At 35.2% G+C, this 12,452-nt stretch overlaps 1 protein-coding gene across 6 annotated transcripts in view; it reads right to left on the minus strand.

The window, feature by feature from the left end:
* TBC1D5 (TBC1 domain family member 5) overlaps positions 1-12,452 on the minus strand; it is a 321,595-nt gene that overhangs the window by 287,388 nt on the left and 21,755 nt on the right. For 5 of the 6 annotated variants that reach the window (XM_075083197.1, XM_075083195.1, XM_075083192.1 and 2 more), the window contains one exon: positions 8,749-8,810. The gene's annotated coding sequence lies outside the window, so the exon portion shown is untranslated. Of the gene's footprint in view, positions 1-8,748; positions 8,811-11,108; positions 11,131-12,452 lie in introns of those variants that run through there. The other variant, XM_075083194.1, reaches the window with a different exon arrangement.

Consider the following 12,452-nt stretch of genomic DNA (forward strand, 5'->3'; position numbering starts at 1 on the left):
ATTTGCACTCCTGCTGTTGCAAAATACAGTGAGATAAACTTCAGAGACAGTAAGCGTTTATTACTCTGTGTGTTTTACATACTGGGCAGCAGTATCTTTTAACACCATACTTAGGTGCTGACTCAGAGCATTGCTTCATGACTGCCTCCTATCCACTTCAGCTGCCTTCTTCTCACTCCTTCTGTGAACTAGCACTAATGTAGACAGATCAGAAAATTATTAAAGATTAAAACTAACATAGCAAAAGAATGATGCAGGCTGCTGCTTGCGCATCCATGCAAAGGGGCAAGAATGCATGGCTAGGGAAAGGGGCTTAGCAAGGCTACCTTCTTCAGTTTCTGAAGCAATTCTCCCAATCAATCGTCCTTAGTATGCTTCAATTTATATTGTAGAACAGTATTTATTCAAACAATAATTAGTCTTGTGGCCCCAGACAAGGATGACTGAAAAAGCACTTCATGTTGAACTAGAAAGGGTAAAATGTTCGTATTATGCATATTATTTGTATTTTCAGCTAAGGCAAATTTTAGTCACTCGGTAGTAGCCAGAGTATTATATTTTTAAGTCACCGGCCCACATAAACTGCTTTAGAGTTGCCAAAGGAATTTTTTTTAATGACTGCAAACTGAAAGCAAGGTGCACAATCTCTCCTAAAATACAGTCACTATAAAATGTGCAAAGAACCAGGAACCTCTGGCTCACTGTAATATTTGAATGTCCACGTTTAAAAAAAAAAAATAAATATTTTTTTTCCTCCATAAAAAAGACATAGCCATTCTGAAAGATTGTCCATAACTTCCATTGGCAATGATTGTGAAAGCTGAGCTGTATCTTCCCCAAAACAGCAAAATTACACTTTACTGTTTTGTATTTTACTGTTTAGCAATATTGCCTTCCCAAGGTCAGCTTAATCCTACTGATTAAGGTTTATATCATTAATAGCCTTTTGTTCTCATTAGAGCATTTCTGCAACAACATTTTTTCATATTGTTAGTTCACAGAGCAAAATGTGTCCCTTTTTGTTTCTGCACGTTTCTGAACTCTGCCCTGTCCCAAGCCACAACCAACAGTTTCACCTTCATTCTCAGAAGTTAAACGAATATAATTAACTCAGTTCAAGATCAGGATTCTTTGTCCATAAGAACCACAGGTGAGACTGAGCTTTCCTTAGGAAAGTAAACCTATTTTCCCTTTTTTCTATAGTGCTGACATAGACCTTAAGGTGCATGCAAGACAGCCAGAACAGTCCTATGCTCAACATTACCCAGGAATTTTAAAAATCACCTCTTTACATTTACAGAAAGAGTGAGTCAGAAAAGAAAAAGGGAGGAGATCTTTCAAAAACAGCCGTAGCATGTAAAAGAAATTAGCACGAGTGACTGCAGAGGAAATATCAGCAATAGGCTTTGAAGAAATCTGGCTTGGGTCACTGAAAAGAAAACAGAGGCAGATGCTAGGCTGCCTAGCCCAGGTCACTGCAGGGAGAACAACAGCTGGTTACGCAAGTCTTGCCTGGGACACAGAGCTGGTGCTTGATTCTACCAAGCAGTTTTTTTAATACTTGCTTGATGATTTTAGTATGGGAGGAAAGCTGAAAACCAGATGGATTTTTTTATGGGTGGAGCTATGACAAATTCAGCTATTTATTTAGTAACAATACTTGGCTTCATTATCTTTTATGTGTAGTTGTACACCCAAGAAAGAGAGTACAAATGTTGACTGGCTACATCTGAAATAGAAATAAGAGTTTTTGAAGTGCTCTACCAAGTTATCAATATTTTAACAGCTTCTAAAAGCTGTTTTACAGTAGTGCAGATACTTTCAGGACCGTAGAGTCTATATTCACTCCATATTAACTGTAGTATATTTTAAGACATTTTATTTTCACATTTTTATGAGGGTCAGAAGAGAAAGTGTCCTCTGATCATCGTATCCACAACCACTTTTAGCTGAGAGTTAAAGAACTCCTTTTTATAACCCACCAACCAGTGTTTGAATTGACTTAAGAGAGTTGTTCACCCATCGAAGGCTTTTATTAAAACCTTTACCATTGTTATTTCTGGATTATGTTACAGAAAACTGAACTCACTGTACAGATCCTAGTAAGCAGAAGAGAGTTTTTAAAGTGAATTTTTCCATGATTGCCCAGCTCCCCATTTCATGACTCATGCATTCCTTCCAATCATATTATTCATCACTCCTTTTCATGAAGGCAAGAAATTATAAATGATTACCATCTTGATTTGTCTGAGCACAGAAAAAAATATCTTTAGAATCAATGGACAACTCTACTCAATAGATCAGCTATTTATTCAAAATATGTTTCACTGAAAATGCAGAATATGCCTTCAGATGTGCCCATAGTTTTACTAATTCTTCTAAGAATGTATTGCGTGCACATACATACAATAAAGTCTCTCTCTAAGAAAGAGTCTTAAGAGTAGTACTGTAGATTTTAGATGATTAAAGAGAAACAAAAGATATTTTTTCAGGTTGTTACCAAAATATACTTCTCACTCCCAAGTTATTTTTACATTCACTCCCAGGTAATGAAGGTATTTATTAATAACAAGTAGGCATAGCAGGGCAAACAGAACTCTCTATAAATTATGAATGAAAATTTTAAGAAAATAATCTTTTGAACCAATTAAAGAAGAGGTAGCTTATACACACCATGGCAAGGAGTTACACTGTACAGAAACAAACCCAGTTCTGTATAGAAACAGAAAAACCTAAATTTTTCTAGTCAAATAATTGCGACAATTTCATTTGTTGGGTATAAATTAGGAGAAATTTCAAAGAAAAGGTTATACATTGAGTTTCTAGAATACTCGTACATACCAACTAAATCAATAGATATTATAATTCCAAAGGAATTACTTCTTGTTTACCTGAATCCACAAATCATATGAATTTCATGTTAAAGTTTATTGTACAAAAGGTAAGTTTTGCAGCATTAATCTAAAACCTCCCAACTTTTTTATCAAACATTAGAACTGACATAAATATGATAAAAATGGGCCAATCCCAGACGCCTAGGGTCTTTGAAAATTCTGGTCAACTGAAACATGGCAGTTAACGCACACACGAGAAATAAAATAAACAACCACCAAAAAAAGGGAGAATAACAAAACTCTTTGCATTTGATTTTTTTGCTGTTTTCGCAACCACTATAAGGGATCTTTTTAATGTTTCTTGATCCTCACAACAGAGTAAGGTACACTGAATCCAGCTATAACCATATGTCAAATGCCAGCGTCCGGGATAAAGAAAACAGTCTGAAATAGTGCTTACTAAATATAATGCTGTAAAAGACTACACCCATCAACTTCAGTGCCACTATCAACTTCTCTTAAGTTATGCTCAAATACTTACAAGTTCAGAATTTCAGCTGAAAGTAAAAACATGTTTCAGTAGAAACACGTCACCACACTAGGCACAGCCTTCTTCACTGAACTTCTTGTATCTTTGCGGCATTGCTGACAAGATGTTAGAGGCCCTTTCTGGTAGGCATCTTAATGTGTATCGTAAGATACCTACGCGTGGCGATATAGAGTATGCTGGTAGAATTCCACAAGTGTGCTAACTTCATACAAATAAGGGGAAGTTACACTAGAAAAATTGATTTTCACCTTCTCTCAACATTGCAGACAGAATGAAGAAGTATACATGAACAAGACTAAGCTGTTCTGACTACCACGTTGCTAGTAAGTTGTATCTGAGGTAGATGTGTATTCCTAGTATAAACAAATTAGCAAAGTGCTCCTGATTTAGACTTAACCTAACTCATTAAAACATAATTCAGTAAGAAGGAGAATCATAAAAAGCTTTCTGGATCTGAGGTAGATAAACTCAATAACCTATATTTCTGAAATTGCTGGTCATCATCTTTTAGGTGCTGCTCATTTCCTGCAGTTAACACGCATTCAAAAACAACAAAATATCGCTTAAAGTTTATATAATATTCACTACTATTACTGAAATAGAACTAGTTACTGTAATTCTCATGAGGATTTTTTTCACTGCCTGCAAAATAGGAGGCATTTCCTTTCCAGGAAAGGTCATCATGATATGTGGACCATTTATGTCAGGTGACTTTATGAAAATCATATAGAATAAAAGAGATGGGGAGAGATTGTAAAATAAAAAATATATTAGATTGCAGTTTACACTGTGAACATCTGAGAACCCATGTTTTGCATAAACGTGTAAAAAAATGAAAACGGTGCAAACAGAATAGAAAAGCCACATGTGTGCAGCTAGTAATAAAACTGCTGTTAAAAGGCTTTCATAGAAGAGGCTGTTGGGGTTCACTATTCAAGTTAAAATTCACAAATTACTATGTGAATATTTAACCATGTAGCCATATCTTCTAACGGTTCTTTCAGATAAAAAAGTAACATCTTTCAGTCATAGATACGTATATAAATGTACAAATATGTTGTTGTAAGGAGGAGGATATTTTAATAACATAACAGGATGATTCAACTCTGCTATTGTTTCAGATGTCCAACACAAAAGACCTTGTGCTTCTCGATAACCCACTGTTGCTAACATCATTATGCCAGTAAGTTCCTATTATGATACTACTGCTTCCCATAGTTACACTGTTTCCTCTCAAATTCACATCTTTCTACAGCTCCTGTCTCCCTGTGGGATCCTTAGTTCAAGTCGAGAACAACTGCTTACTCCTTTTTGACCACACTAGAGTGCAATTCCAGACCTAGCATGGTAACATCTTGCTGCTGTACCTTTTTCCACTTGCAGACATCCTTTCTAAGCAGTGCTGCAATGATCTTTCTGTGAAACTTACCAAATTTCTACTAGCTTAGGTTTTTTGTTTTGCTGGGTTTTTTTTAGCTGAGGTCTTACTACCATCCATATTTTATGTGAACTTGTACTTTAAATAATGCTTGCATCATTTCTTTTCAAAACATCATGCTTTCATCACTGACGGCTCTGATCAATCCTACATCCTATAACAGAGACTTCCAAAATGAACTGCAAAGCAGCTTCCCTACAAAGTGTAACAGAACTTGAATATTCTTTTTACAAAGCCAATGTATGTGTTTGGCTACAAATATCGGAGTATTTCTCTTGTACTTCCTTCAAATGACTTTTTTTTTTTTTAATACTTGTTAAGTTTGATTTGACAGAGTGCTGATCCCCATTCTGTGAAGCAAGCTAGCGTCATTAGGATGACAAAATCAAGTCTCATTGTGGCAAGAAGAAACATCATTTAGTGTCAACAACACACTGCTACTGATTTGAACTTCTCCTTGCCTCATGGGTGAAATAACAAGCTCCTACACACAGACTCTCTAAGCATACCAATAGAGGAGAGAGGCAAGAAAAATACTAAAAATGGCTGTATTAAAGATACAACAGGAAATATATGACTCATGAGATGTAAATTCTTTTATCTGTATGGAATAAATTGAAGAAGAGCTTAATATGGCTTCTGCGATTTCTATGGAGTTAGATTAGAACAGAAATACACCTACCAATAACACACCAGATTTAGGCTTCCCAACCAGCACCTCCTAACTGTTCAGCATGCTCTGTGAAACAAGCCAGCTTCATTTTCATTATCTAATATGTGACTATTCACATTTTTAAAAGGACACCTTATTTTAGCATCCTGGATGGCCATTTCAGTGTAAGATGGGGAACTGACTGAGCATACAGTGTAAATTATCCTTTCACATTACTGGCAGGATCTCTTTAAAACAGAGCTAAGAAAGAGTCTGTCAATATGGATAGGTTCACTCTTTTTGTATTTCTGAACAACAGACTGCAATTTTCAGAGGGAAAAAAGCCATATCTTTCTTCTTAAAAGATACAAAGAAGAATAAAACCACAGTTAGTCATGCAACATCAATATAAATACCACTTTGCACATTAATAGTTCTTTTCCTAGAACTTAAAGCTATGCCTTTAAGCAAATTTGCAAACCAAAAAAATGTAGTGAGATGAAATACTACTTATGTTGTCTAACTGCACCCAAAATTTAAGCTAATTTCAAACACATCTGTAGCACTGAAGTTAGCATGCTGGAATTCCATCTCTTAAAATGTGAACAAAGTAATATACAAGGCATAAAAAAAATATTTCAATATAACTTCTTTTTAAAAATACTGAAGTGTGGGGAACAAAGCTATTTTCATACCACATTCAGAAAATGGATGAGGTGTGAAAGAAATCTCTTGTTTAATGTGACCTTTGGCTGTACTTTCACTTGTCATCATTATGAAGTAGCTACTTTCAGTGCCAACACATAAGCTGCGTTATATTACCCTATAACAGTAGTAGCACGTCTTTCAGGAAGTGTTTCATACTCCGAGAAACTGGTGGCAGAATTCATTGACAGCACTTACCTTTGTAACTGCATATAATAGGTCTTATTCAACAATAAGACCTCATTTACACAAGGAAATAAAAGTGACTGTACTAAATTTCATAGAGCATGTCGCATAAACTAGTATATGTTGAGGAACTCCCTTGGAGTTCTCAGCTTCAGTGAAAACACTCAAATAAGGAGAAATGTAAATTTCAGATTGGAACTCTGCCCCAAATAATAATATTCAGAGCTTTGTTACTGTGCACAGACCAAAAATACTGCATCGTTAAGATCTGCAACATACTTGACTTTTCTTAACATATGTAATTAAGAAAATATTTCTGGAAAGCGAATGAATTTGAAATTCAAGCAAGATTAATAGAACAAATACGACAAATTTACATTTTATACAATGGTAGCAAGCTGCAGAATAAAAATCAGTAGCTATCATTATCTAAAGCTGTTCATCTAACACCGTAGAGAGAAAAACCATTGATACATACTGTACACATTTTTATCCATGTATATAAATCAAAGGAAACAGCTTCCTTTAAGGCAAGCATATGAAGATACTAAAGCAAGATACAAATTAAATATTCATACATTCAATATTTCAAAATAAGGAATTTGGATATACACATGCATAATTTAAGTTCTATAGTGAAACCTGTCTACAGAGGCCATTTCTACTGTATTTCAACAGCATTGAAACTTGAAATGTACAATGCAGCTTTTCCATGCTGCGTTAAAACTTTAAAGTATATAGTAATTCATTTCAAGCACTAAACATAGAATAAAGGCCACGTTATGCACACGGCACTTTTGCAGAGGAACTGCTGCTTTGCCCTATTCATTACAGCTCTCAAACAGGGCTGTCAGTCACATCGCTCCTCCTGCAAGGTGGCTTCAGACTGCCCATTGAGTCACTCATTGGGCAACTGAGGTCAAATAGGCAACTTCAGGTTAGGAGACTCATCGGTCCTGAAAAACCCATCAGAATTGACTCGGAGTCAAATTCTGATCCCAGGCAACTGTTTCAAACTCTGTAGAGCTGGTGCTCATACGTGAAGCCTAGAATTGGCTCCTTACACTGCTTTTATACATTGACTCAAGCCTCTTTGGGGAAAAAGATGAGATTTCAGACCTTTTTAATAGGCAAAAGAAGTGACACAAAAACAGGCTTTACAACAACACGTTGTGCACTAGGAATGATTCTTTGTGAACACAGAACCTGAGAGTAGTTCACACACAACAACATAGATGTGCTAAATTTTCGGAGCTTATAAATTTGCATGTGTGCAAAAAACACAGTGGGGGGAAAAAACCCCTATTACTCACCTTCCCCCCTTGACACATCATCTTCTGCATGCGTCTAAAGATACCCCCATTCCTCCCCATATATTTAAAACCTTGCTGCTGAAAAGGAACTCTCCATATGAGTTATTAATGCAAATATATTATTTTCTTACTAGAAGTTAAATGTCTTACCTCAAATATCAAAAGTCTAATTTAAAACACATCTATTTTATTGGGACAAAAATATCTGAAGTTAACTTTAAGAATAATTAAAGAGTACTTATTAAAGGAAAAGAGAACTCCTCTGTTTCTACACATTTTAAAGTAAACATTTATCTTCGCTCCTTAAAGGTCACTCATTTGATCTTGACACATGTATGAAATAATAGAAGCAAAAGCTAAAAAAGTAGAAAGGTAATATTAAGCAATATAAAGCTAAACAAAATTAGTATCTACATGGTAAATTACTTCACTGAAAACCATCTATGGATTCTGCAAAGAATATACTTTTGCCTTAGAGCTAGTACTTTAATTTCAAGAACCAAGAAAAAAAAAATCAAAACTAGTCAGTAACAATGCAGCGTCGAAAAGCAATAAACTCAAAATTAAGTTATAAATAATTTAAAGCATGTCATGAAGATGTATTAATAATTCATCAGATAAATAATTTACTAAATAATCAAATAAATAAATAATGAAATACATAAATAAATCAGCAAATAAATAATTCTGCAAAATAACCTAAACAATAAGTCACTAAAACAAATGACAAACCTACAAAACTACAATGATTTTCTAAATTCTCATAGTTTTAAATAAACAAATGTATATAAACTAGATCAATCTTTGGTGGATAGAGAAATATTTTTCACTGCTATTGGTAAATTCCTGATTACACTGCACAAGGATACAATTTTAGATTTTACAGGAGTGCAGTTTTTCCCTTGTAAATTATTAACATGATTGCTACAATACATCCTGCTTTGTATTTTACACATAATCCCTTTATGTAGCTCATTTCCCCCCCCCCCCCCCCCCCCCCAAAAAAAAAAATCTCTTTACAACATTCTTAATTTACGTATTTCTTTTTTCTTCCTGGGTGCAGTACTTACAATACTGCAATAGCCTTCTTGGTGGTTCTCTTACTGTCTTCTGCAAACCTTCAGAAGTTTTGCTGCAGGGGGAAAACAAGTAGAATAACCTTAATTATTACAGATGGTATCTCATTCATTAGTGGATGACAACATTTTATTTGAAAGCACAAGAAAAGCTGTTTTATAATTCTACAAAGCAACTTAATGTGAAACAACCATTACAGTTTGCAGACTACCGAAAGTTTTTAGAAGTCTTTGGTGGAACGAGTTCAAGCAGACTGAGGCCTGTTTCTTGTATTTAAGCTGACACACAATCTGTGCAAACTGGCACTAATTCAGATGTAAAGACAAACCACGAGAAGGACAAAATACTTGGCTGACATCTAATGTTATCCTTGCTTTTGGAAGTTCATAGTCCTTGAAAGAATACAGTGAGATCATTTAATATCTACTATCTAAGTACATTCACAATTTAATTAGAACACTGCACTCCAAAGCCAACACCGGCACCACAAAGGTCAAAATCCACTCATCTCCTGAGCCAGTGTTCACTCTCCATTTATTTTAATGAATAGTATTGACAGTCGCCATAGTTTTCTTCAAAGTGGTGCTCCATAAATATAGCAGTTAAAGAAATGTGGCAGAAGTGTAATCATGCTCTCAATTTTTATCCATTCTTGCAAAAAAGTTTATTTGCTTTCTTCTCTTACACACATTACAGGAAAGAGTGAGACATGGTTTTATAAACCATGCCACTGACATGGATTCTTGATCTCTGTACAGGGCTGTAAAACTGGATGAATACATCAAACCTGAGGCTATATATTGCATATATGCATGGCATTTTGCTACTTGGTTCAAAGGGAATCAAGTATGCAGTGTTGTTTCTGCTGGTAAGATCTCAAATGTTTGATGGTGTTGATGTATTTCAGCATTTAAAAGCATAAAGGATAATTTACTCTTAAAACTACCTGGGCACATTATATTTAACACGTCTCAAATTCTCTTTAGGGATTATAATAAGGAAACACTTTGCTTAATCATAAATTTTATATTTATCTTGGCTAAACACCCTCCTTTGGATAGACTGCCATGTTTTGTCAAGAAAAATCAACACAGTGGAAATGAAGTACTTGTTCTGTTGTGTGGTCATTCAAAAGAGTATGTAGAAGTAATGTAAATGTGCACCAGCGCTGCTGATAATTTCACGCTCTCGTACACTCATTTCAATTTGCTTTAAAAAGGACTGTTCCTCCTGGCTAAATATAGTCATCATGAAAAAGCATACCTCCCCTTTGAGCTAATAACACTGCAAGCCCCAAAACACAAGAGTACAAAAAACTTCTATATTTTAAGGAATCTGAAGCACTTCCTTCTCACAACGTATGTTTCTGAAGTGGGACAAACGAGACTGGTGGTTTTTTGCTACAGTATTCTCCCTTAGCACCCAGATTTCTGTCTGAGAACTACCATTCATTCCCACACCACATGTGCAAACCCCATCCACCCCCAAAACAAATCATACATATCCCAAACCCTTTTTTTTTAAAGTAATGGATCTTTGTAAAAGCAGTATACATCTTCACACATCAAAAGATTTTGAGGATTACTGGGACATACAATGGTTCAGGAATGATCCTGAGATTCTGGAATCAGACCTTCTCTAGGAAGTACCACTTAGTCATAGATCATTCATCTGCAGCTTGGGAGTCTCTGATAGCAAAGTGATTTTTCACCAGTGGGTTAGAGTAGAGCTAAAACTGTCATTGCAGTCACTGATGTCTTAAAACCACACTTTCTCTCTCCCTTTAAAAATCTGCTTAGTTTTTAATTACTTTCATGTTTAATTTGGGCTTCTAATCTATGGCTACAGAACTGACCCCCTTACACAACTATTTCTGTCCAAGTTAGAGGGTCATAATTCTCCGCTCAGACAGACATGTGAATCATTTAAAGAAAGGACACAAAACAGACAATGACCTGGGATACAGCCACCTTTCTCTCTCTTGCAATTAAATGCAAATTCCATCCTACACAAGGGGTAAAGGACTGAAATTGAATTGATTCCATTCTTCTGTTCTGCCAGCTGGTCCTTTTCCCCCCAACCCTCAAACACAGTATAAATGCCTTTATCCAACAGATCATGCAAAATACTGGTCAAGAGAAGACTAAAGCAAAAGGCAGTGCCATTCAGGTGTACTTCACAGGGCAAGAATACCAGAAATCAAGTAATTGTGTGTGTTCTGTACTCTGCCCAGGCTGAGAAGCTACAACTTGCTCAACTTAATTTGGGTGGTAACGCAAGGAACTGCACTGGACCACATAGCCAAGAACCCACTTCAAATATTTACAATGACAAAATTATGAATAAGGCTCACAATAAGCACTGAGCAACAAAATCTTCTGCTATTCTCCACCTTTTGATACTGCCATCATCAGAAAGTTTCTTAGTTTGCAGGTACAAATTAGATCAAAAGAAATGGCGTACTGCTGCTTCTTCCCTTTGGGAACTCACGAACCTAGGAGCCAGAGGAAATTTTAGAAAGACATTACCATATAATTTCAAACTTTAGGACAGGAAATTTATTTTTTTTTTATGTTCAGGAGTGAACACAGGGGAAAAGAGAAAAGCTGGATGGACAAGCTTAACCAAATTATAAGTAATGTAAGGTACTGACCGCTATATTCTGACTCACATTTCAAGGATTCTTTGAATTGTTATGAGTAACATAGAATATTTTGCATTATCAGTGAAAAAAAACATACCGCAATGGGTTATTAAAGTCAGGAACTTAAATAATACGTAAATCCTTTCCAGGCCAGAAGCCTCGTTCCTCTGCCACACTTCTCCCCCTCTATTTATTAAAATTGATCAGTTAAATTAAAAATTTTCTGTTTGGTCCACTTCACATAGAAAGATACTTTTGTGACTCAGTACAGTACTTCATTAAAATTTTTAATAAATCTCTGATTTTTTTTTTATTGTAAAAAGCAAAGAAGTGCTTGTTATACATTTTGTATAAGCCTAATGAAAAATTTTAGAAGTAACCCAGCCTTACAATTAAAGGACAATTTTGAGTATGTTCCTGGTAAGAACTTTGAATATTTCTCAAGTAACTTTTTAACCATCTTCTTCCACAATTGTCTTAGTACAAAATCAATTTTAAAAATCTTAAAACATAGTAAAACGTTAAATCCCAAACTACTGAATCAACTGTTATCAATACAACACATTGCTCATTTGACTGTTATGACCCACGTTTCCTAGTCGATTTTTAGATAAAACCAAGCAGATTACTAGCAAAGGTTTATCTCAAATTCCCACATGTACAGCATGCCACATAAAATATATGCAAATCAACCTCTTTTTCCTCTAGTTTTTTTGAGCTGACAACTCATATGACCTGAAGCCATGGTTAACGATTACAATTATTTGACTTTCATATTTATACAATCAGTCATCAGATATGCATGTTAATTGATTTTAACAGATAGTTTTGTATTCTAATGATCAACAGTAAGTGTACATTTTACCAACCTCTTCAACTATACAAAAATAAAACTTATTATCAGGTTTTACAATTAACCCTTCACTGTATTGGTCTGCAGTATTCACTGCTGACTCCTCCATAAGACATTAACCTAGAAGTACTCCAAACTATGTGATCTGTATTTTGGTAGCAAAATTTGTTTTTCCAATTAAAGACACACTTCTACGGGTT

This window comes from Phalacrocorax aristotelis, chromosome 2 (assembly GCF_949628215.1).
Source record: "Phalacrocorax aristotelis chromosome 2, bGulAri2.1, whole genome shotgun sequence".
In the NCBI taxonomy this organism is placed as follows: Eukaryota; Metazoa; Chordata; class Aves; order Suliformes; family Phalacrocoracidae; genus Phalacrocorax; species Phalacrocorax aristotelis.